The sequence below is a fragment of the Trachypithecus francoisi genome, unplaced genomic scaffold (assembly GCF_009764315.1).
Source record: "Trachypithecus francoisi isolate TF-2019V2 unplaced genomic scaffold, Tfra_2.0 Lachesis_group16, whole genome shotgun sequence".
NCBI classification, from domain to species: domain Eukaryota; kingdom Metazoa; phylum Chordata; class Mammalia; order Primates; family Cercopithecidae; genus Trachypithecus; species Trachypithecus francoisi.
The window spans coordinates 56290927-56316307 of NW_022681461.1; the positions used below are offsets into that span (position 1 = coordinate 56290927).

Here is a 25381-nt window from a genome sequence, read left to right on the forward strand (position 1 = left end):
AATGCTCCAATTAAAAGACACAGACTGGCAAACTGGATAAAGAGTCAAGACCCATCAGTCTGCTGTATTCAGGAGACCCATCTCACATGCAGAGACATACATGGGCTCAAAATAAAGGGATGGAGGAAGATCTACCAAGCAAATGGAGAACAAAAAAAAGCAGGGGTTGCAATACCAGTGTCTGATAAAACAGACTTTAAACCATCAAAGACCAAAAGAGACAAAGAAGGCCATTACATAATGGTAAAGGGATCAATTCATCAGGAAGAGCTAACTATCCTAAATATATATGCACCCAATACAGGAGCACCCAGATTCATAAAGCAAGTCCTTAGAGACTTACAAAGAGACTTAGACTCCCAGACAATAGTAATGGGAGACTTCAACACCCCACTGTCAACATTAGATAGATCAACGAGACAGAAAGTTAACAAGGATATCCAGGAATTGAACTCATCTCTGCAGCAAGCAGACCTAATAGACATCTACAGAACTCTCCACCCCAAATCAACAGAATATACATTCTTCTCAGCACCACATCGCACTTATTCCAAAATTGATCACATAATTGGAAGTAAAGCACTCCTCAGCAAATGTACAAGAACAGAAATTATAACAAACTGTCTCTCACACCACAGTGTAATCAAACTAGAACTCAGGACTAAGAAACTCAATCAAAACTGCTCAACTACATGGAAACTGAACAACCTGCTCCTGAATGACTACTGGGTACATAACGAAATGAAGACAGAAATAAAGATGTTCTTTGAAACCAATGAGAACAAAGATACAACGCACCAGAATCTCTGGGACACATTTAAAGCAGTGTGTAGAGGGAAATTTATAGCACTAAGTGCCCACAAGAGAAAGCAGGAAAGATCTAAAATTGACACTCTAACATCACAATTAAAAGAACTAGAGAAGCAAGAGCAAACACATTCAAAAGCTAGCTGAAGGCAAGAAATAACTAAGATCAGAGCAGAACTGAAGGAGATAGAGACATAAAAAACCCTCCAAAAAATCAATGAATCCAGGAGTTGGTTTTTTGAAAAGATCAACAAAATTGATAGACCACTAGCAAGCCTCATAAAGAAGAAAAGAGAGAAGAATCAAATAGACACAATAAAAAATGATAAAGGGGATATCACCACCGACCCCACAGAAATACAAACTACCATCAGAGATTACTATAAACACCTCTACGCAAATCAACTAGAAAATCTAGAAGAAATGGATAATTTCCTGGACACTTACACTCTTCCAAGACTAAACCAGGAAGAAGCTGAATCCCTGAATAGACCAATAGCAGGCTCTGAAATTGAGGCAATAATTAAGAGCCTACCAACCAAAACAAGTCCAGGACCAGATGGATTCACAGCTGAATTCTACCAGAGGTACAAGGAGGAGCTGGTACCATTCCTTCTGAAACTATTCCAATCAACAGAAAAAGAGGGAATCCTCCCTAACTCATTTTATGAGGCCAACATCATCCTGATACCAAAGCCTGGCAGAGACACAACAAAAAAAAGAGAATTTTAGACCAATATCCCTGATGAACATCCATGCAAAAATCCTCAATAAAATACTGGCAAACCGGATTCAGCAGCACATCAAAAAGCTTATCCACCATGATCAAGTGGGCTTCATCCCTGGGATGGAAGGCTGGTTCAACATTCGCAAATCAATAAACGTAATCCAGCATATAAACAGAACCAAAGACAAAAAACCACATGATTATCTCAATAGATGCAGAAAAGGCCTTCGACAAAATTCAACAGCCCTTCATGCTAAAAACGCTCAATAAATTCGGTATTGATGGAACGTATCTCAAAATAATAAGAGCTATTTATGACAAACTCACAGCCAATTATCATACTGAATGGGCAAAAACTGGAAAAATTCCCTTTGAAAACTGGCACAAGACAGGGATGCCCTCTCTCACCACTCCTATTCAACATAGTGTTGGAAGTTCTGGCTAGGGCAATCAGGCAAGAGAAAGAAATCAAGGGTATTCAGTTAGGAAAAGAAGAAGTCAAACTGTCCCTGTTTGCAGATGACATGATTGTATATTTAGAAAACCCCATTGTCTCAGCCCAAAGTCACTTAAGCTGATAAGCAACTTCAGCAAAGTCTCAGGATACAAAATTAATGTGCAAAAATCACAAGCATTCTTATACACCAGTAACAGTCGAACAGAAAGCCAATTCAGGAATGAACTTCCATTCACAATTGCCTCAAAGAGAATAAAATACCTAGGAATCCAACTTACAAGGGATGTAAAGGACCTCTTCAAGGAGAACTACAAACCACTGCTCAGTGAAATAAAAGAGGACACTAACAAATGGAAGAACATACCATGCTCATGGATAGGAAGAATCAATATCGTGAAAATGGCCATACTGCCCAAGGTTATTTAGAGATTCAATGCCATCCCCATCAAGCTACCAATGACTTTCTTCACAGAAGTGGAAAAAATGGCTTTAAAGTTCATATGGAACCAAAAAAGAGCCCGCATTGCCAAGACAATCCTAAGTCAAAAGAACAACACTGGAGGCATCACGCTACCTGACTTCAAACTATACTACAAGGCTATAGTAACCAAAACAGCATGGTACTGGTACCAAAACAGAGATATAGACCAATGGAACAGAACAGAGCCCTCAGAAATAATACCACACATCTACAGCCATCTGATCTTTGACAAACCTGACAAAAACAAGAAATGGGGAAAGGATTCCCTATTTAATAAATGGTGCTGGGAAAATTGGCTAGCCATAAGTAGAAAGCTGAAACTGGATCCTTTCCTTACTCCTTATACGAAAATTAATTCAAGATGGATTAGAGACTTAAATGTTAGACCTAATACCATAAAAACCCTAGAAGAAAACCTAGGTAATACCATTCAGGACATAGGCATGGGCAAGGACTTCATGACTAAAACACCAAAAGCAACAGCAACAAAAGCCAACATTGACAAATGGGATCTAATTAAACTAAAGAGCTTCTGCACAGCAAAAGAAACTACCATCAGAGTGAACAGGCAACCTACAGAATGGGAGAAAATTTTTGCAATCTACTCATCTGACAAAGGGCTAATATCCAGAACCTACAAAGAACTCAAACAAATTTACAAGAAAGAAACAAACAACCCCATCAAAAAGTGGGCAAAGGAAATGAACAGACATTTCTCAAAAGAAGACATTCATACAGCCAACAGACACATGAAAAAATGCTCATCATCACTCGCCATCAGAGAAATGCAAATCAAAACCACAATGAGATGCCATCTCACACTAGTTAGAATGGCAATCATTAAAAAGTCAGGAAACAATAGGTGCTGGAGAGGATGTGGAGAAATAGGAACACTTTTACACTGTTGGTGGGATTGTAAACTAGTTCAACCATTATGGAAAACAGTACAGCAATTTCTCAAGGATCTAGAACTAGATGTACCATATGACCCAGCCATCCCACTACTGGGTATATACCCAAAGGATTATAAAGCATGCTGCTATAAAGACACATGCACACGTATGTTTATTGCGGCACTATTCACAATAGCAAAGACTTGGAATCAACCCAAATGTCCATCTGTGATAGACTGGATTAAGAAAATGTGGCACATATACACCATGGAATACTATGCAGCCATAAAAAAGGATGAGCTCATGTCCTTTGTAGGGACATGGATGCAGCTGGAAACCATCATTCTTAGCAAACTATCACAAGAACAGAAAACCAAACACCGCATGTTCTCACTCATAGGTGGGAACTGAACAATGAGAACACTTGGACTCAGGAAAGGGAACATCACACACCGGGGTCTATCATGGGGAGGGGGGCGGGGGGAGGGATTGCATTGGGAGTTATACCTGATGTAAATGACGAGTTGATGGGTGCTGACGAGTTGATGGGTGCAGCACACCAACATGGCACAAGTATACATATGTAACAAACCTGCACAGTATGCACATGTACCCTAGAACTTAAAGTATAATAATAATAAAATAAAATAAAAAAAGAAAGAAAAAAAATGTTACATCTGAGATTTTAAAAAATGTCATATATAGTTAAAATGATCAAAGAACAATTAAACAATTTAAGCAAAATTAATTGTTAAAAGTTTATGTTCCTATTTTTCCTTCAGAGATAAAAATTCGCAAGCTCAATATGCTAATTACATATAGGTTGACTATACTAATTACATATAAGTATTAAACATAAAAACTTTTGACAAAAGTTTGGACGAAATTCAGAATTAAAATTTGATCTATTCAGAATACTAGAAATCTTTTATTTTTTAAGTTGGTGGTGGAAATAGGAAGACTTTATAGTTAATTTTAATGACTATATTTCAAATTTAACATAAAAAGCAATTCTAGAGTAGGAAAATATCATTTGATAGTTAAAAGAACAGATTATAGGTCTTAATGTTTGTTAGACATAAACATACACACAATTAGAATATACTAATAAATACTACAGCTTTCTGTTAATTTTGCAGAAGAGTTAAAACACAATATATACCATAAAAACTTCAACTAATCCTGTCTTTTATCTTGGGTCACCAGCCTATTCCTCTCCTGTATTTTCTTCATTAGCACTGAAACATAATAATATAATGGTTGTGACCACAGTCTCTCTGGAGCCAGCCAGCCAGAGTTAAAATCAGAGGTTTACTGCTTTCCAGCTAAGTGATATCAGATAACTTATTTTACCTTACTATGCTTCATTTCTCATTTGTAAAACAGGGACAACAATAGTACTTATGTCACAGGGCTATTAAGATGATTAAATGAGTTAACATAGGTAACACACTTGGAACAATACTTGGCCAATAAAATATTAGCTACTACTAAAATAAAAATAAAAATAAAAATAAAAAAATAGAAAAAAAAGATACCGAGATCTTCAAACTGTATGGACATGCAAGAATTTTATGTACTGCATGTCCATATTTCAAAAATGTAAGAGTTTTCAAGAAGCTAAGCCATCTCTATCTCATTTCTAGAGAGGACATATGGACTAAAATTAAAGCCAGAAAGATTCAGGATAAAGCTATTCCTATATTAAATATTGTTAAGTTCTGTGTTACTGTCAATGAGGGAAGGATATAAATTCTCTATCCCTAGGGTCCTCTCAAACCAAACTAGTGCACATATCTTGGATTGCTTACCCAGATTAAACTCTACTTTGACCTAGGAGTACATTGTTGAAATATATTATCCTTTTACAAGTTATAAATCTACCTTTAAAAATTTAAATTATTTAACAATTGAAAAGGTACGGTTCTAACTCTACCTTTCCTTTGCTGGGCCCTAGGGTATTTTCCAGCCTTTGCTGTTCTCATCTCTCCACTCCTTCCTTTAACTTTTAGTTTCTTCATCACTTACCCTGTAAGAACCCTGGCAGAGAAATATTATAAAGTTCTAGAGGTATCTTATTCCTAAAATTTAAAATACTATTTTCATCAAAAAGCATTTACCAAATTTTGGTATGGCTTGGAGATAATGTGAGAACTTTAACCAACCAGGGGACTAGGTAGACCATCTCAAAGATGAACATTCAAGTTCTTCTTACATCAGGGAAAATATTCCCAGTGAGAAAAAGAAATATTCCTAACATACACTTTGAGCTGACACTGGTTCTCAAAATCATTTTTTAAATTCTAGTTAATTACTGAGGTAAATAGTAGTTTGAACTCTGAAAGTATTCCTGGCTATCAAGGGACAGCACACTATCTTTCCTAATCATTTTTTTCATCAGGTGTCAACTCATTTTGACACAGTCTGCAGTAGCAATGTTCATTTTACTTTTCCAGGCAAGACTTTCAAATATATTCATTGGGACTGTTGACAAGTGTCAAAAAAATCATTCTGGTTCAGAAAATATTGATGATGGCTCAAATGAGCTAACACTAGTTTCAGTTAGTTAAATAAAAACTTACAGAAAAGAAAACAGAAACTAAACTTTTGTCAGGCAGGAATTAAATCAGAAGAGTAGGAAATAAAAGATAGAAATGAAACACCTATGAGATACATCTGAGAAAAAAAGAAGTTTTGAAAACAACAAAGAACACTTTCATTAAAAATATTTGGCCGGGCGCGGTGGCTCAAGCCTGTAATCCCAGCACTTTGGGAGGCCGAGACGGGCGGATCACGAGGTCAGGAGATCGAGACCATCCTGGCTAATACGGTGAAACCCTGTCTCTACTTAAAAATACAAAAAACTAGCCGGGCGACGAGGCGGGCGCCTGTAGTCCCAGCTACTCGGGAGGCTGAGGCAGGAGAATGGCGTAAACCCGGGAGGCGGAGCTTGCCTGGGTGGCAGAGCAAGACTCCGTCTCAAAAAAATATATATATATATTTATGAACAAATTGTAGCCCTTTAGCATTTTCCACAATGACAAGGAATAAAACTTACCTGATAGAGGCTTGGAAGATTATGTGGAAAAATCTGGTGCTGATTTTGTGGAACTAGGAAAGCCATTTTGGGAAAACAGCATTTGCCATTACTAGTATCATGATTTCTTCAAATAATTTGTTAGAGTAAAACCTGCATAAAAGTAGGTCTATTTAAAACATATATTAGAATGCATACAGTTTGTGGTAGCTTTTTTTCTTAGCTGTACATGAACATGTTCACTATATGCCAATAACAGAAATTTCCACAGTATAATACTTCATATCATTAAGAAAAGGCGAAGAGGCTAACTTATCTTTATATATTGCCAAGTGGTTCAGTAGGTATTTTACCTACATACAACATTTCATTTGGTCATCCCAACAACTCAACAAGATGGAATTTATCATCTCCATTTTATAGTGGGAAACCTGATGTTTAGAGTAGTTAAATAAGTAGCCAAAGAATCCTCAGCTACTCAGTGGTGGAGCTAAAATTAAATACACCTTCTAAATCAAAATCTATGACCTTTCCACTCTATCATATTACTTTCAGGTTTCTCAGAATTTTGCTAAGACTAATTACAGAGATGTCTAAAAAAGTCACAATGACCACAGAGCCTATAAATCTAAATAAAAATTCTTCATGTTTGAGTTATACTAAGATCAAACTGTATACTTGCTTCACAATTTCCATTCCAAATTCAACAGAATAAGGGACTCTTTATTTCCTATTGCTAATGTATACTATTTTTTGTGGGGTTGTTTTAGATTCTTGTAATCTAGTTTAAGGTATGGTATATATAAATAAAATACTTTCTTAGTATTATGACATAAATGTTAAAGAAACATAGATTGTACTTTAATGCAGAAAACTTGTAGATATCTAAATTACTTTTGAAGCTATCTTTTTGTTTTATATTGTTTTTAAAAAGTCACCAGATGCTACAAATAATCTTTTTATCCAAGTTATAGAGATTTTGTTGTATTGGAATGCTCGGTGTGATCTAGTGACAATATCTTCTTCCTCATTATTCTACTGGAGCAAAGAGGAGTACTCTTATCAGACATAATTCCTCTTTTTTTTATTTTTTGATACAGGATCGCACTCTGTCACCCAGGCTGGAGTGCAGTGCCACCATCATCATAGCTCACTGCAGCCTCAAACTCCTGGACTCAAGTGATTCTCCCACCTCAGCCTCCTGAATAGCTGGGACTACAGGCATGAGACACCACAACTAGCTAATGTTTTTATTTTTTGTAGAGACAGGTTCTCACGTTGTTTCACAGGCCAGTCTGGAACTCCTGGAACCAAGAGATCTTCCTGTCTCAGCCTCCTAAAGTGCTAGCATTCCAGGTGTGAGCAACTGTGCTGATCCAGTATAATTACTTAGACTTCTGTACCCCTCTTGTTCAGATTTTGGATGATCAAGTCCAAAATCACTTTGGTTTCAAGTTTTTCTTGGCTAATCATAGTATAACTATTATTAAAATAAATTCATTATACTAGGAAACACAATAAATCCTAAATCATAAGAGATAATCCCCAAATGTGGTCATTGCATTCCAATAAAGAAAATTCATCAGTGATAGTTAAATGAGGCAAAAAGCACAAAAGGTTAGAGATACCTTTTTTTTTTTTTTTTTTTTTTTGAGATGGAGTCTCGCTCTGTCACCCAGGCTAGAGGCCAGTGGCACAATGTCTGCTCACTGCAACCTCCACCTCCTGGATTCAAGGGATTCTCCTGCCTCAGCCTCCCAAGGAGCTGGGACTATAGGCACCTGCCACCACACCTGGCTAATTTTTTGTATATTTAGTAGAGACAGGGTTTCACCGTGTTAATCAGGATGGTCTCGATCTCCTGGCCTCATGATCTGCCCGCCTTGGCCTCCAAAGGTGCTGGGATTACAGCCTTGAGCCACCAGGCCCAGCCTAGAGATAATTTCTTAGAGCTTATTTAATCCCTTCTTGACCATGGACATGCATTACAAAGAGCATTTTTTCAGACTAAGTAAAATTAAAAATAGGGACTACCCTAAGCCAACAATTATGTCATCTGTTGGAGAACTAAATGTATTCAATATTTGTTATGAAGTCCAGAGCTGATAAAAACTTTCAATGAAAGTTACGCTTAGGAGGTAAAAAAAAACACCTTCTACTGAATGTTATAGAGGAAACAAACAAAATTTATCTTAGTAGTAACTGGGAACAGCAATCACATGCTTCGGTAAGAAATGCCAATTAATTACTAAGTTCTCTGCTCTTGTTCTACAGAATAAATTACAAACAACCAATGACAATGACCTTTTAATATGTTATTTTAATAATTTTGTTCAGTATGCATGGTCCTACGTTTTTTAAAAAAGTTCTCATTTGTGAAAAACCTTCCAAAGAATATTATTTCATCTTTAGGTGATATAACTAGGTTGTGAAATAATGCATAATCTAAATCATCCTGCATTTAATACAAAAAGCTCACAAAAGAAAGACATTTAAATTCCAATTCAGTGACAACATTAAGAACTAACAATTCTTTCTTTTCATTGAAGCCAAACATACAGATTCAAAGGTATTTCTAACACAAGGCTTCATTGCATTAGATTAAAAAAATGATTATCTGATATATTAGAAATAAGAGGAGAAGAAAACCTGTCTTGTCTTTTTCCAGCTGCTGTGGAGCTCATGGTTAAGGGAGCTGCCAGGGAAAGCTAAACACCTGTAATAGGTCTTTGTAGCCTTTGAACTCTACAGCCAAATCTAATGCTTTTTAAAAGTATTCAGCCCAAATGGACATGACGTCTGACTTAGCTCTGGCTCTAAAATCACATCATCCTACACATCATCCTAAGTCCAAACGCCAGATACACTACTTACTGACTTTTAACCTTAGGAAAATTGGCTCCCCTCCCTAAACTTGATTTTGCTATTTTAGAAAGCAGGAAGAGGGAGGAAGTTGTCAAAATAGTATACATTCCAGTGAGTCATCATACAAATGTAATGCAATAAGTTATGTAGTACCCTTAGCCCAGTGACCAGCACAGAGTAGGTATCCAATAAATAGCAGCAATTTAATTTATACTTAGTCTTTCTTTCCAATATTATTTGCACGTGTGATGGTCATGGGGCGCACAAAAGATATATTCCCAAAGTCTATGTTCAGAAAGAGTAAGCACTTTTTGAATCTTGATTCTTCTCCTCAAGTAGACTATTTCTCATTCAATGAAGGGTTATGCTTTCAACTCCTTTGTACTTGCTTTAAAAAAATACTTTAGATGTTCTAATTAATTTTTATTGATCTTTTCTAAAATCTTACCAATTAGTTTCCTCCTTTATTGTTGATAACAGAGATTAGCCTTTCATTTAATGCACTTAACAATATTCTGTGGAGGAGACAGAATTAATCTCTTTTTTTTATGTGCATGATCTTTACATGGATTACTTCAGGCTCTGTCTACACAGGCAAAGGGTGAAGGAGGTAATAGGTGAATTTAGACAGAAAAAATAATAGCTAAGAATAATACTTTTTAACTAAAAATTATTTCTGCTTTATTTAATTCAATACTATCTACAACACTCTCATTCTCCATAGGCACAGACTTTTCAGAAGTACAATGATTCCTGGAATTAATGTGCTTCTATTAAATCAGAAATCTTGAAATATGTTTATTAGTTGGAACACTTCAGGATTTAGGGGCATTTAGCCATAGAAAGCCACCTATAAATAAGTGTAATAAAAATGTTAGAAGACCAACAGGTTTGTATGTCTGTTGTGCAGTAACAGACCAATACATGGAGATAGAAGGGTTTGCAGCACAGAGCTTCATAACTGCAAGACATCAAGTGAGGAAATGGGAGGAGACCTGTAAGAGTTAAAGAAAGAGGAAAGAAACATGAAAAGCAGCTCAACAGTCAAAGACAGGTTTATTTTGGAGAATAAACCTGAGAGGGGCTTCTGGCCAAGTTAGGTCAGAGGTGTTCTCTCTCACAGACTAAGAGTTTTTAGGGATTCAGGGTGGGATACCTTATCATAGGCTTCAAATGTTTCTGTTTCTCTTTGTCTTGCTTATCTGGGAGGGATAGTTTTTGTGTACATCTTCCTGCAGCTGCAGGCATACCCCTGAGTCTTCTTTTAGCTTTCCTATCTTAGTGCACCTAAAGGAAAAGTAATATGCTTATTAGGGCCCACTGTTCTACTGGGGCCCATTGTATGAGTGTGAAGTTTGGTGGTTACCCAAGGGACTTTCCCCCTCCCTCTGTGCCTGACCTGTCTTATCTGTGTTTTACTGTCTGCTCTTTCTTGCTGCTTGTTGTTAGAAGTGATTTTCTTGAAATGCATGAGGTTAGAAAGGGAGCTAGAACTTAAAGTGGTGGTGTTTGTCCACGATGATGGTGACCCTGCTCTGTTAAGACCCTAACATCCACCTCCCCAAGGATTCTGGGCTGTGGTTTTTAAGGAGATCATGCAGGGTGAGGGGCTAGAAAATTGGAAACATTGAGTGGTCAGGGTAAGCGTCATAAAGTTATCAGGATGTGAAAACTGCATTCTTTGGTGAGTCAGCTCCTGTGGGGTCCTTTGGAAAAGTGGATATTGGTAGTTTACTGGCATGTAGGACCTGAAAGAATATCTCAAGGTGAAAACTTAACATTTCATAATGTTTAAGTTGTTATCTACAAAGCAGTTAAGGGGAACTATAATCTAGGATCCATGTGAGTCTAGAACAATAGGCACCAAAACACTAAGAGGAAGAAGGTCAGAAAGCAAGCTGACCTAATGATTAATGCTAAATGTGCTACATTAATCTGAAAGTTCTGCATAATTAAGCTTGGTTTATTTTCATTTCTCCCACCCCCTTTTTCCCTGATTCATTTTATAAAATTTGTAAGGATGTTTCAAAAACATATATTCACACATATATTAATACACACATTTATAGTATTTGCTGTTTCTGGTACTACATACAGTTATTGGGAGTTTTTTAAAACATATTTGAACTTCATCCAGGCATAACATTAGACACTATAGTTTTATAAGGGTAATTGAGTAATAATAGTAGAAAATATATTACTTCCTGAGTAATATATACAGTATTCTATTGAACATGAGGGGAAGTTCACATTAGGCACCAGTCAGCCAATCATGTAGCAAAATTCATGATCTAAGTCTTCTTCTCACAAAATCATATGGCACTTGGAGAATAAAAACCAAAAGCAGATTCCATCTATTTTATCAAAATATAAACTTATTTATCCTCTCTTCTTAATGATTAATCCAAACAGGACAGAATTCTATATTTAACACTGTTGAGCATGCTAGATTGTGCATTCTTCATTAGAAAATACAAATCATTTTGTATTTCAGTCATGACAAAATCTGATGGAATCTTTTCAATTTTTTCCAGTGTCAAAGTGCTTACTCCCATTATGAAATGTCAATGAATCAATGGAAAAGAGTAAAACGATAGTTCCCATAAGTCATTACTTGGAAAAAGAGGAAAAGAAAGGTTAAAGACTTCTTGACATACAGCAAAGAGTTTTCTTCATCAAATGTTAAAGAGTTAAAAATTAAAACCATAGACAATGCTTGGATTTATTTTTGTTACTACCATCTAGAACTGTTGAGGGGGATTAACTTTAGCTAGAGGTTCTAGATCTTAATTACTAAAGTTTTACGATAGATGAAGAATTAAAAATTTTTTAAAAGGTTAGTTGATTTTAGAGTATGCACCATGTCATTATGAGGAGAATGTATATTCTGTTGTTTTGGCATGGAGAGTTCCACAGATGCCTATAAAACAAGCCTCATCAAATTTTTAAAAACCTAAAATTATACCAACCACACACTTGAACCACAGCACCATAAATACAGGATTTCATACAAAGAAAATAGCTCAAAATCATACAATTATATAAAAATTAAGCAACCTGCTCCTAGAATGACTTTTGGGTAAATAATGAAATGAAAGCAAAAAAAGTGCATTTCAATGTGGGCAAAAGACACGAACAGACACTTTTCAAAAGATATACATTCAGCCAGCAAGCATATGAAAAAATGCACAACATCACTTATCATCAGAGAAATGCAAATCAAAACCACAATGAGATACCATCTCACACCAGTAGAAATGGCTATTACCAAAAAATCTAAAAATAACAGAAGCTGGTGAGGTTACAGAGAAAAGGAAACACACACTTCTTGTGGGAGAGTAAATTAGCTCAACCACTGTGGAATGCAGTGTGGTGATTCCTCAAAGAATTGAAAACACAATTACCATCAACCCAGGGATCCCATTATTGGACATATACCCAAAGGAATATAAATTATTCTACAATAAAGACACATGCATATATATATGTTTATTGCAGCACTATTCACAATAGCAAAAAAATAGAATCAACCTAAATGTTCATCAATGGTAGACTGGACCAAGAAAATGTGGGCTTAGCGAGCAAGATGGCCGAATAGAAACAGCTCCAGTCTCCAACTCCCAGCGCGAGCAACAAAGAAGACCGGTGATTTCTGCATTTTCAAATGAGGTACTGGGGTCATCTCACTAGGGAGTGCCGGACAATCAGTGCTGGTCAGCTGCTGCGGCCCGACCAGCGAGAGCTGAAGGAGGGCGAGGCATCACCTCACTTGGGAAGCACAAGGGGGAAGGGAATCCCTTTTCCTAGCCAGGGGAACTGAGACACACAACACCTGGAAAATCGGATAACTCCCACCCCAATACTGTGCTTTAAGCAAACGGGAACACCAGGAGATTATAACCCACACCTGACCGGGAAGGTCCCACAGCCACAGAGCCTCCCTCATTGCTAGCACAGCACTCTGCGATCTAACCACAAGGCAGCAGTGAGGCTGGGGGAGGGGCGCCCGCCATTACTGAGGATTAAGTAAGTAAACAAAGCCCCTGGGAAGCTCGAACTGGGTGGAGCTCACAGCAGCTCAAGGAAACCTGCCTGTCTCTGAAGACTCCACCTCTGGGGACAGGGCACAGGTAAACAACAACAACAAAAAAAGCAGCAGAAACCTCTGCAGTAGCAAACGACTCTGTCTGACAGCTTTGTAAGAGAGCAGTGGATGTCCCCACACGGAGGCTGAGATCTGAGAACGGACAGACTGCCTGCTCAACTGGGTCTCTGACTCCTGAGTAGCCTAACTGGGAGACATCCCCCACTAGGGGCAGTCTGACACCCCACACCTCACAGGGTGGAGTACACCCCTGAGAGGAAGCTTCCAAAGTAAGAATCAGACAGGTACACTCGCTGTTCAGCAATATTCTATCTTCTGCAAACTCTGCTGCTGATACCCAGGCAAACAGGGTCTGGAGTGGACCTCAAGCAATCTCCAACAGACCTACAGCTGAGGGTCCCGACTGTCAGAAGGAAAACTATCAAACAGGAAGGACACCTATACCAAAACCCCATCAGTACGTCACCATCATCAAAGACCAGAGGCAGATAAAACCACAAAGATGGGGAAAAAGCAGGGCAGAAAAGCTGGAAATTCAAAAAATAAGAGCACATCTCCCCCTGCAAAGGAGCGCAGCTCATCACCAGCAATGGATCGAAGCTGGTCAGAGAATGACTTTGATGAGATGAGAGAAGAAGTCTTCAGTCCATCAAACTTCTCAGAGCTAAAGGAGGAATTACGTACCCAGCGCAAAGAAACTAAAAATCTTGAAAAAAGAGTGGAAGAATTGAGAGCTAGAATAATTAATGCAGAGAAGGTCATAAATGAAATGACAGAGATGGAAACCATGACACGAGAAATACGTGACAAATGCACAAGCGTCAGTAACTGACTCGATCAACTGAAAGAAAGAGTATCTGCGATTGAAGATCAAATGAATGAAATGAAACGAGAAGAGAAACCTAAAGAAAAACGAAGAAAAAGAAATGAACAAAGCCTGCAAGAAGTATGGGATTATGTAAAAAGACCAAATCTACGTCTGATTGGGGTGCCTGAAAGTGAGGGGGAAAATGGAACCAAGTTGGAAAACACTCTTCAGGATATCATCCAGGAGAACTTCCCCAACCGAGTAGGGCAGGCCAACATTCAAATTCAGGAAATACAGAGAACACCACAAAGATACTCCTCCAGAAGAGCAACTCCAAGACACATAATTGCCAGATTCACCAAAGCTGAAATGAAGGAAAAAATCTTAAGGGCAGCCACAGAGAAAGGTCGGGTTACCCACAAAGGGAAGTCCATCAGAATAACAGCAGATCTCTCGGCAAAAACTCTACAAGCCAGAAGAGAGTGGGGGCCAATATTCAACATTCTTAAAGAAAAGAATTTTAAACCCAGAATTTCATATCCAGCCAAACTAAGCTTCATAAGTGAAGGAGAAATAAAATCCTTTACAGATAAGCAAATGCTTAGAGATTTTGTCACCACCAGGCCAGCCTTACAAGAGACCCTGAAGGAAGCCCTAAACATGGAAAGGAACAACCGGTACCAGCCATTGCAAAAACATGCCAAAATGTAAAGACCATCGAGGCGAGGAAGAAACTGCATCAAATAACGAGCAAAATAACCAGTTAATATCATAATAGCAGGAACAAGTTCACACATAACAATATTAACCTTAAATGTAAATGGACTAAATGATCCAATTAAAAGACACAGACTGGTAAACTGGTTAAAGAGTCAAGACCCATCAGTCTGCTGTATTCAGGAGACCCATCTCACATGCGGAGACATGCATAGGCTCAAAGGGATGGAGGAAGATCTACCAAGCAAATGGAGAACAAAAAAATGCAGGGGTTGCAATCCTAGTCTCTGATAAAACAGACTTTAAACCATCAAAGATCAAAAGAGACAAAGAAGGCCATTACATAATGGTAAAGAGATCAATTCATTAGGAAGAGCTAACTATCCTAAATATATATGCACCCAATACAGGAGCACCCAGATTCATAAAGCAAGTCCTTAGAGACCTACAAAGAGACTTAGACTCCCATACAATAATAATGGGAGACTTCAACACTCCACTGTCAACATTAGGCAGATCAACGAGACAGAAAGTTAAAAAGGATATCCAGGAATTGAATTCATCTCTGCACCAAGCGGACCTAATAGACATATAGAACTCTCCATCCCAAATCAACAGAATATACATTCTTCTCAGCACCACATCGCACTTATTCCAAAATTGATCACATAATTGGAAGTAAAGCACTCCTCAGCAAATGTACAAGAACAGAAATTATAACAAACTGTCTCTCACACCACAGTGCAATCAAACTAGAACTCAGGACTAAGAAACTCAATCAAAACCGCTCAACTACATGGAAACTGAACAACCTGCTCCTGAATGACTACTGGGTACATAACGAAATGAAGGCAGAAATAAAGATGTTCCTTGAAACTAATGAGAACAAAGATACAACATACCAGAATCTCTGGGACACATTTAAAGCAGTGTGTAGAGGGAAATTTATAGCACTAAATGCCCACCACAGAAAGCTGGAAAGATCTAAAATTGACACTAACATCACAATTAAAAGAACTAGAGAAGCAAGAGGAAACACATTCAAAAGCTAGCTGAAGGCAAGAAATAACTAAGATCAGAGCAGAACTGAAGGAGATAGAGACATAAAAAACCCTCCAAAAAATCAATGAATCCAGGAGCTGGTTTTTTGAAAAGATCAACAAAATTGATAGACCGCTAGCAAGACTCATAAAGAAGAAAAGAGAGAAGAATCAAATAGATGCAATAAAAAATGATAAAGGGGATATCACCACCGACCCCACAGAAATACAAACTACCATCAGAGAATACTATAAACACCTCTATGCAAATCAACTAGAAAATCTAGAAGAAATGGATAATTTCCTGGACACTTACACTCTTTCAAGACTAAACCAGGAAGAAGCTGAATCCCTGAATAGACCAATAGCAGGCTCTGAAATTGAGGCAATAATTAAGAGCCTACCAACCAAAAAAAGTCCAGGACCAGATGGATTCACAGCTGAATTCTACCAGAGGTACAAGGAGGAGCTGGTACCATTCCTTCTGAAACTATTCCAATCAATAGAAAAAGAGGGAATCCTCCCTAGCTCATTTTAGGAGGCCAACATCATCCTGATACCAAAGCCTGGCAGAGACACAACAAAAAAAGAGAATTTTAGACCAATATCCCTGATGAACATCGATGCAAAAATCCTCAATAAAATACTGGCAAACCGGATTCAGCAGCACATCAAAAAGCTTATCCACCATGATCAAGTGGGCTTCATCCCTGGGATGGAAGGCTGGTTCAACATTCGCAAATCAATAAACGTAATCCAGCATATAAACAGAACCAAAGACAAGAACCACATGATTATCTCAATAGATGCAGAAAAGGCTTTTGACAAAATTCAACAGCCCTTCATGCTAAAAACACTCAATAAATTCGGTATTGATGGAACGTATCTCAAAATAATAAGAGCTACTTATGAAAAACTCACAGCCAATATCATACTGAATGGGCAAAAACTGGAAAAATTCCCTTTGAAAACTGGCACAAGACAGGGATGCCCTCTCTCACCACTCCTATTCAACATAGTGTTGGAAGTTCTGACCATGGCAGTCAGGCAAGAGAAAGAAATCAAGGGTATTCAGTTAGGAAAAGAAGAAGTCAAACTGTCCCTGTTTGCAGATGACATGATTGTATATTTAGAAAACCCCATTGTCTCAGCCCAAAATCTCCTTAAGCTGATAAGCAACTTCAGCAAAGTCTCAGGATACAAAATTAATGTGCAAAAATCACAAGCATTCTTATACACCAGTAACAGACAAACAGAGAGCCAATTCAGGAATGAACTTCCATTCACAATTGCTTCAAAGAGAATAAAATACCTAGGAATCCAACTTACAAGGGATGTAAAGGACCTCTTCAAGGAGAACTACAAACCACTGCTCAGTGAAATAAAAGAGGACACTAACAAATGGAAGAACATACCATGCTCATGGATAGGAAGAATCAATATCGTGAAAATGGCCATACTGCCCAAGGTTATTTAGAGATTCAATGCCATCCCCATCAAGCTACCAATGAGTTTCTTCACAGAAGTGGAAAAACTGCTTTAAAGTTCATATGGAACCAAAAAAGAGCCCGCATTGCCAAGACAATCCTAAGTCAAAAGAACAAAGCTGGAGGCATCACGCTACCTGACTTCAAACTATACTACAAGGCTATAGTAACCAAAACAGCATGGTACTGGTACCAAAACAGAGATACAGACCAATGGAACAGAACAGAGCCCTCAGAAATAATACCACACATCTATAGCCATCTGATCTTTGACAAACCTGACAAAAACAAGAAATGGGGAAAGGATTCCCTATTTAATAAATGGTGCTGGGAAAATTGGCTAGCCATAAGTAGAAAGCTGAAACTGGATCCTTTCCTTACTCCTTATACGAAAATTAATTCAAGATGGATTAGAGACTTAAATGTTAGACCTAATACCATAAAAACCCTAGAAGAAAACCTAGGTAGTATCATTCAGGACATAGGCATGGGCAAGGACTTCATGACTAAAACACCAAAAGCAATGGCAACAAAAGCCAAAATTGACAAATGGGATCTAATTAAACTAAAGAGCTTCTGCACAGCCAAAGTAACTACCATCAGAGTGAACAGGCAACTTACAGAATGGCAGAAAATTTTTGCAATCTACTCATCTGACAAAGGGCTGATATCCAGAATCTACAAAGAACTCAAACAAATTTACAAGAAAAAAACAAACAACCCCATCAAAAAGTGGGCAAAGGATATGAACAGACATTTCTCAAAAGAAGACATTCATACAGCCAACAGACACATGAAAAAATGCTCATCATCACTCGCCATCAGAGAAATGCAAATCAAAACCACAATGAGATGCCATCTCACACTAGTTAGAATGGCAATCATTCAAAAGTCAGGAAACAACAGGTGCTGGAGAGGATATGGAGAAATAGGAACACTTCTATACTGTTGGTGGGATTGTAAACTAGTTCAACCATTATGGAAAACAGTATGGCAATTTCTCAAGGATCTAGAACTAGATGTACCATATGACCCAGCCATCCCACTACTGGGTATATACCCAAAGGATTATAAAGCATGCTGCTATAAAGACACATGCACACGTATGTTTATTGCGGCACTATTCACAATAGCAAAGACTTGGAATCAACCCAAATGTCCATCTGTGACAGACTGGATTAAGAAAATGTGGCACATATACACCATGGAATACTATGCAGCCATCAAAAAGGATGAGTTTCATCCTTTGTAGGGACATGGATGCAGCTGGAAACCATCATTCTTAGCAAACTATCACAAGAACAGAAAACCAAACACCGCATGTTCTCACTCATAAGTGGGAACTGAACAATGACATCACTTGGACTCGGGAAGGGGAACATCACACACCGGGGCCTATCATGGGGAGGGGGCAGGGGGGAGGGATTGCACTGGGAGTTATACCTGATATAAATGACGAATTGATGGGTGCTGACGAGTTGATGGGTGCAGCACACCAACATGGCACAAGTATACATATGTAACAAACCTGCACGTTACGCACATGTACCCTAGAACTTAAATAATAATAAAAAATAATAATAATAATGCTTAGCAAGTAGCAGAATTAAACTTGTGAATCATTTGAACAACCACTTTTCTTAATGGAGATGAGCCTCTTTATCTTTTAAGAGTTAATACTCTGTGGTTCTAAATTAGAGTCCTCGATGTGATTGTATTCCTCTCAAACAGTATTAAGAACTTATTTTATAATGGAGAGGTTCGTCATGAAAGCAGTCTGGGGAACAAGGCATTCCAGGCTCTTGATGGTACTGGGTTGAAGGAGAGGAGGAGCTGGTGAGGATGTGGCCAGGACCTGTTCCCTGGTGTGGGGGTAGTAGGAAGGATACTAACCTTTACTTACTGTGTGCTAGATGCTTTGTACACATTGTTTCATTTAGTCTTCTAGGTACACCTTTAAGGCAGGTATTGTCATGCCTATTTCAAAGGTGCAGAGAGATGATTTATCTGACATTACATAGTGAGTAGAAAAGCAGTAATAAAATGAGAAAATAATAGTTTTGGTTACCCAATATATTTTGTGAAAATCCATCAAGATGTGTATTTATAATTTGTGTACTTTTCTGTGTATATGCTCACTTCAATAAAAAGTTACTTATAAAAAAAAAAGAAAATGTGGAACATATACACCATAGAATACTATGCAGCCTTTAAAAAAAAGTGAGATCATGTCCTTTGTAGACAAATGGATGCAGCTGGAGCTCATTATCCTAAGCGAACAGAAACAGAACACAAGAACAGAAAACCAAATGCTGCATATTCTCATTTATAAGTGAGAGTTAAATAATGAGAACACATAGACACAAAGAGGGGAACAACAAATGCTGGGACCTACTCAAAGGTAGAGGGTAGAAGAAGGGAGAGGATCAAAACAAATACCCATTGGTACTGTGCTTAGTACCTGGCTGATGAAATACTTTCTACACTAAATGCCCATGACACAAGTTTGCCTATATAACAAACCCACACATGTACTCCTGAAAATAAAAGTAAAAAAAAATTTTAAAGAAAAACATTCATGTCTAATTATTACAGAAGTAGTATTAATAAGCATAATATTTTATAGCCAAATTTATCTCAGGCCAGGTTTTGCCTTTTGGGGGGCTCAGATTTTGACAGTACACCAAGAGAATCTAAAACCACGTAGACTTATGCTAACTGATTCAGTTCATAAACGTGAAATATAAATGAGAATTCCAAATTGTTAATGTATGATTAAAACATAAATGCAATTGTTAGTTTACCTTGGTAAATTTGCTACATGTGTTTTGCTTTTTTAGTTTTCTGTTTCCTTTACTTATATTAATACATTTAATAAAGATTCAGTCTACTTTTGCCAACACAGAATCTGATGTCTTTGTGGCATAGGTAGAGATCCTTAATTTTCTGCCTCCCCAATATATATTAAACTGTTTCCCCATAGTTGAGCAACCATATAATTTGGGTAGGGATACAGAAGGGGAACATAGTTATTACCCCACCTCAGTTTCAGGTCAGAACACAGATTTTCTAATCTAATGAAGATAATCCCATTTCCTCTGCCATATTGATTGATACAGATGACCCAGCCCAAAGACAATGATGAAAATGCCTTGTTCCCGCAAAGTTCATTTATAAAAGTTAATTCATAAAAGCTGAAAAGTTAAATCAAATAAGAAATGAGGGGTGGTATGCTACTAATCTTTCCAAAGGAGGGTGTCTTGCTCTTCTCAGAAAACTACCAACACATTCTCTTACCTTGGAAGGTTAGAATTGTGGAAACAATTTTGATACCACGTGGAGAACCAGTCCTTTGGATGATGCTCATCCTGCATATCAGACCCCAAAGGTCAAAACTGGTCTGAGATGACACTGTAGACATGCTGAATCAAAACATTCCTGAAGACAATCTGTGCAGAATTTAAAGTATGTCTACAATTTTTTTTTTTACTTCTTTAATAGATAGAGCTTAATTTTCTTCTCTTGGACTCCACCTAATGACTCACTTCTAACAAACACAGTGTGGCAAAAGTGACAGTATCTAACCTCTAAAACTAGACCATAAAGGGCTTTGCAAAGTCCTTCTCTCTCTCTCTCATCACATATTCTAGGGGAAATCAGCTGCATTGCTATAAAGGACACTCAAGCAGCCCTGAGAGGTCCACATGCCATGGAACTGAGCCTCCTACTAAGAGCAGAGAGGAACTGAGGTCTCTGCCACCTACAATGTAAGTGAGTAATCTTGGAAGGAGATTCACCAACCCCAAGCAAGTGTTCAGATAACTACAGTGCTGGCCAACAACTTGACTGCAACCTTATGGGAAATCCTGACCTAGATCCATCAAGCAAAGCCATTTTTTAATTATTGACTCACAGAAACTACAAAGCAATAAAAGTGTATTATCTTAAGCTGCTAAGTTTGGGGATAATTTTTTACATAGCACTAGATAATTAAGGTACAATCCTACCTCAGAATGTCTAACCTAAGGAGCCAACAATTCCTCTGTATTGTTCTAATTACTTGAATTGGGTCTTGTTATTTTTGTCATTAAATACAGTCCTAAATGTTACAAGGTCATATTGTAACATTTGATCATTGAATGTTAATATTGATCCATTAAATATTAATATTGTAGTTTAACTCAAAAATATATATTCTTTATATTCAAACTTTTGAGTAGAAAGAAAGTGGAAAGGAAGTACCTTCTTGGTAGTAAACAAAGTACTGGGAAGAAATAGAAAGGAAATATCATTTTTTATAATAATGAGGAAATCAGAGAAAAGACTGTATCTAAGGCAAAGCAGATGAAGAAAATAAAGATGTCTACCATGTAAAATTCACTGTCAAAATGGATTTCTCTCTCTACAAACATGATTTCCTGTCACTGAAGCTGTTGGTTCTAAGTACAAGGCCTTGGACATCTTGGACTCCTGTCATGATCAGATTCAGGCAACAATGCTACTGCACAGATTACAATGACTAAATCTTTAGGTCTAGGCAAACCCAAGTCATGCTGTGAATGATTGCTGGAATGTACAAGGCTCTATTATTCTGAGGTCAGGAGCACAGAAAGCTGATTTGCAACTTGGAAATCATGTCAGTTGGTCAAGTATCAGAAATCTAGATCAGGAATGAAAGAAAAAGAAATATGACTATCCAAATATCTGAAAATTGATATAGACCAAATAGATTGATGTTCAGTAACCTAATATCTTGAAATAGATTATGGAAACCCAGTAACTAAGACTCATGAATGTCAATGTATAAACCACTTGAAGAATGAAGCATAAAATTGCCATGCAGCAAAGAAATCCAATGATTCAGGCACACAGAGATAAAATTGGCACTAAGCGAAGCCAAGTGCATTAAGCATGTCCACCTGTGAAGATGAAAGACAGGAATGATGGTAAAAAATGAAGCAATTGATTTAGTGACAATTGCCATGAAACTATACTAAATTTTGCACATTTTTATTGACTCTTTAAAAAATCTAAAGAAGCTGAACTCAGAAGCAGAGAGCAGAATTGTGCTTACCAGGGATTGGGAGGTAGGGATTGGGAAAATGTTGGTCAAAGAGTACAAAATTTCAGACAGACAGGAGGAATAAGTTTAAGAGATCTATTGTACAACATACTGACTATTGTTAATAACAATGTATTGTATTCTTGAAAAAGTTCACTAAGAAAGTAGATTTTAAGTGTTCCTACCACAAAAAATTGATAAGTATGTGAGGCAGTACATACATTAATTAGTTCTATTTAGCCATTCCACAATGTATACATATTTCCAAACTTCTTGTTTTATATGATAAATATATACAATTTTTATCAATTTTTAAAAATTAATATAATTTTTAAATAATACATTAATTTTCAAAACAGAAATATTCATTGTTACTATTATTTACATGGAAAACTATGACCTGTCTGGAGTTACAGATGATGGAAATAAGGTCAACTTTTCCATGGTTTGCAAAAAAGCCGAATTCTCATCGCATAATCTGTTTCTCGCTCAACCATCTCACTTCACCTTAATATTGCCAGACCATATAATAAGCAGTAAGGGTGCCATCACAATAGTTAGAAGCAGTGAACCTATGAATACAAATGCCAGACTAACTGGAGATGTTTTCCTTGATATTCTCTTCCAGTGACCGTATCTTCTTGGATAGACTTGTCATCTTGTGACCTAGGGCATGTGCCCATTAGGTCTATAATACTTCTCAGACAGATTGACATTCTTCTGATTTTTTGGTGTCAAGGCTATCACATTTCTATTATCTAGCATCAGGCTAACACCAAGACTACATAGAGTCTACAGTAGAAGGTATCATTACATCATTAAATATTGGAACACTAAATGATAAAGAACAATATAAGCATATCCTGGGAAATAAAAGCAAAACACAGAAAAGATCTAGCCATCTGCAGTTTTCTTCCCCATAAATCAGGAGCCCATAGAGTTGACTTTAATTCTGACTGATATGTCCACTTTAGGTTTCTCCAATAAAAGACCCAGTATTTTAGGATATGTTTCTGCATCACATTTTATAAATACCAGACACATTTAACTGGTACATGTCACGTTGGTTTAAATAGAAATATGCCAACTGGTCCATATTTTAATGGTGAACACAATTACATATATGTGTGTATTTACATATGAAATTTACATATGTGTATATATGCATAATATATATGAAAAATTTAAAACTAAAATAGTTCTTACAATAAGTCCCTTTTAAGATTAAAGATTTATAAATTAGAGTTTTCTTTTGGATTACAAAATGAACACACATTAGATTAGGACAACAATGTAATAACAAGACAATGCAAGTTACAAGTAATATCTCTTTTTTATAACCTCATATCAATCTGTTGGATTCAAATTTGAATGTAATTTCTTGGAATAAATTTATTTGGTCAAGCCCTGCATATGATTACATTAACCCAAAGCAAAAAAAAAAATACTTTCTGTTCTTTGATGCATATACAAAATTTATCAGTGCTAAAGGACAAATATATTTGAATAAATATATTCATTTTCAACAGCTAACAACTTTCTATTCCCCCTACTCTGTTTGATTTTTAATTTGTATTTTTATGTCCATCACAGAGAAGATAGATTTCCTGTTGCTCTTATTTTATTAAAGGTCTACAGTGGTTGAGAACACATTTCACATTCAGTGTGACCTATTAATAAAGGTAATTTACATATTCTGAAATTAACATAAATTTTGCAGCTATTTATGCATGCTATCCCTTTGTACTCAAGGCATGTAATAGGCTTTTTGTATATGTTGTGAAGAGAAATAACTCAAGTTATTCAAATGTCTCAGTTGCAAATCCATCACTGATTTTTTTATATTCTTCTCTTTTGCATTTGTCTCAGCAGTATATCTCTACTGGGCACATTGCAACAGAAGGTTAACGTTTTAGATGAATGACTTTTTTTTTTTTTTTTTAATTATACTTTAAGTTCTAGGGTACATGTGCATGACGTTTATATCATGTATAACTCCCCAATGCAATCCCTCCCTCCTCCCCCCTCCCCATGATAGGCCCCAGTGTGTGATGTTCCCCTTCCCGAGTCCAAGTGATCTCATTGTTCAGTTCCCACCTATGAGTGAGAACATGCGGTGTTTGGTTTTCTCTTCTTGTGATAGTTTGCTAAGAATGATGGTTTCCAGCTGCATCCATGTCCCTACAAAGGACGCAAACTCATCCTTTTTTATGGCTGCATAGTATTCCATGGTGTATATGTGCCACATTTTCTATGAATGACTTTAAACTTCAAAAGACGATCTTCAATAATTTTAGGTAAAGAATGTAATATTTACTACTATGTTCTAAACGAAAATTTCTGACTCTAACTTTATCCAGACAACAATGAACAATCTTTGTTTCTGCAACAAATTCGAATTTCCCATGTTTCTTTTTTTTTTTTTTTTTTTTTTTTTGAGACGGAATCTCTCTCTGTCACCCAGGCTGGAGTGCAATGGCGTGATCTTGGCTCACTGCAACCTCCGCCTACAGGGTTCAAGCACTACTCCTGCCTCAGCCTCCCGAGTAGCTAGGATTACAGGCACCCACCACCATGCCAAGCTAATTTTTTGTATTTTTAGTAAAGATAGGGTTTCACCATGTTAGCCAAGATGGTTTTGATCTCCTGATCTTGTGATCCACCCGTCTCGGCCTCCCAAAGTGCTGGGAATACAGGCAGGAGTCACCGCGCCCGGTCTTGTTCCCCTCCATTGTCTATACTCCACTCATGCCTTCTAAAGATCTCTGTTAAGTTGATATTCCTTGCTAGTCACTCCTGAGGGTCAAAATAAAAGCCTGGAGATTTTCTACTTTTGGAGACACCGTGTATATTCAAATTTTAAAAAGAAGAAGAAGAAGAAAGACAAAACAGAGT

General features: G+C 37.2%; 1 long non-coding RNA gene across 1 annotated transcript in view; it reads right to left on the bottom strand.

Annotated features, from left to right (window-relative positions):
- Positions 1-9733: 9733 nt before the first annotated feature.
- The window catches only part of LOC117098674, a 175430-nt gene continuing 159782 nt past the window's right edge, over positions 9734-25381 (bottom strand). Inside the window, exon 4 of the long non-coding RNA XR_004443533.1 lies at positions 9734-9853. This is a non-coding gene — a long non-coding RNA (uncharacterized LOC117098674). The remainder of the gene's footprint in view (positions 9854-25381) is intronic.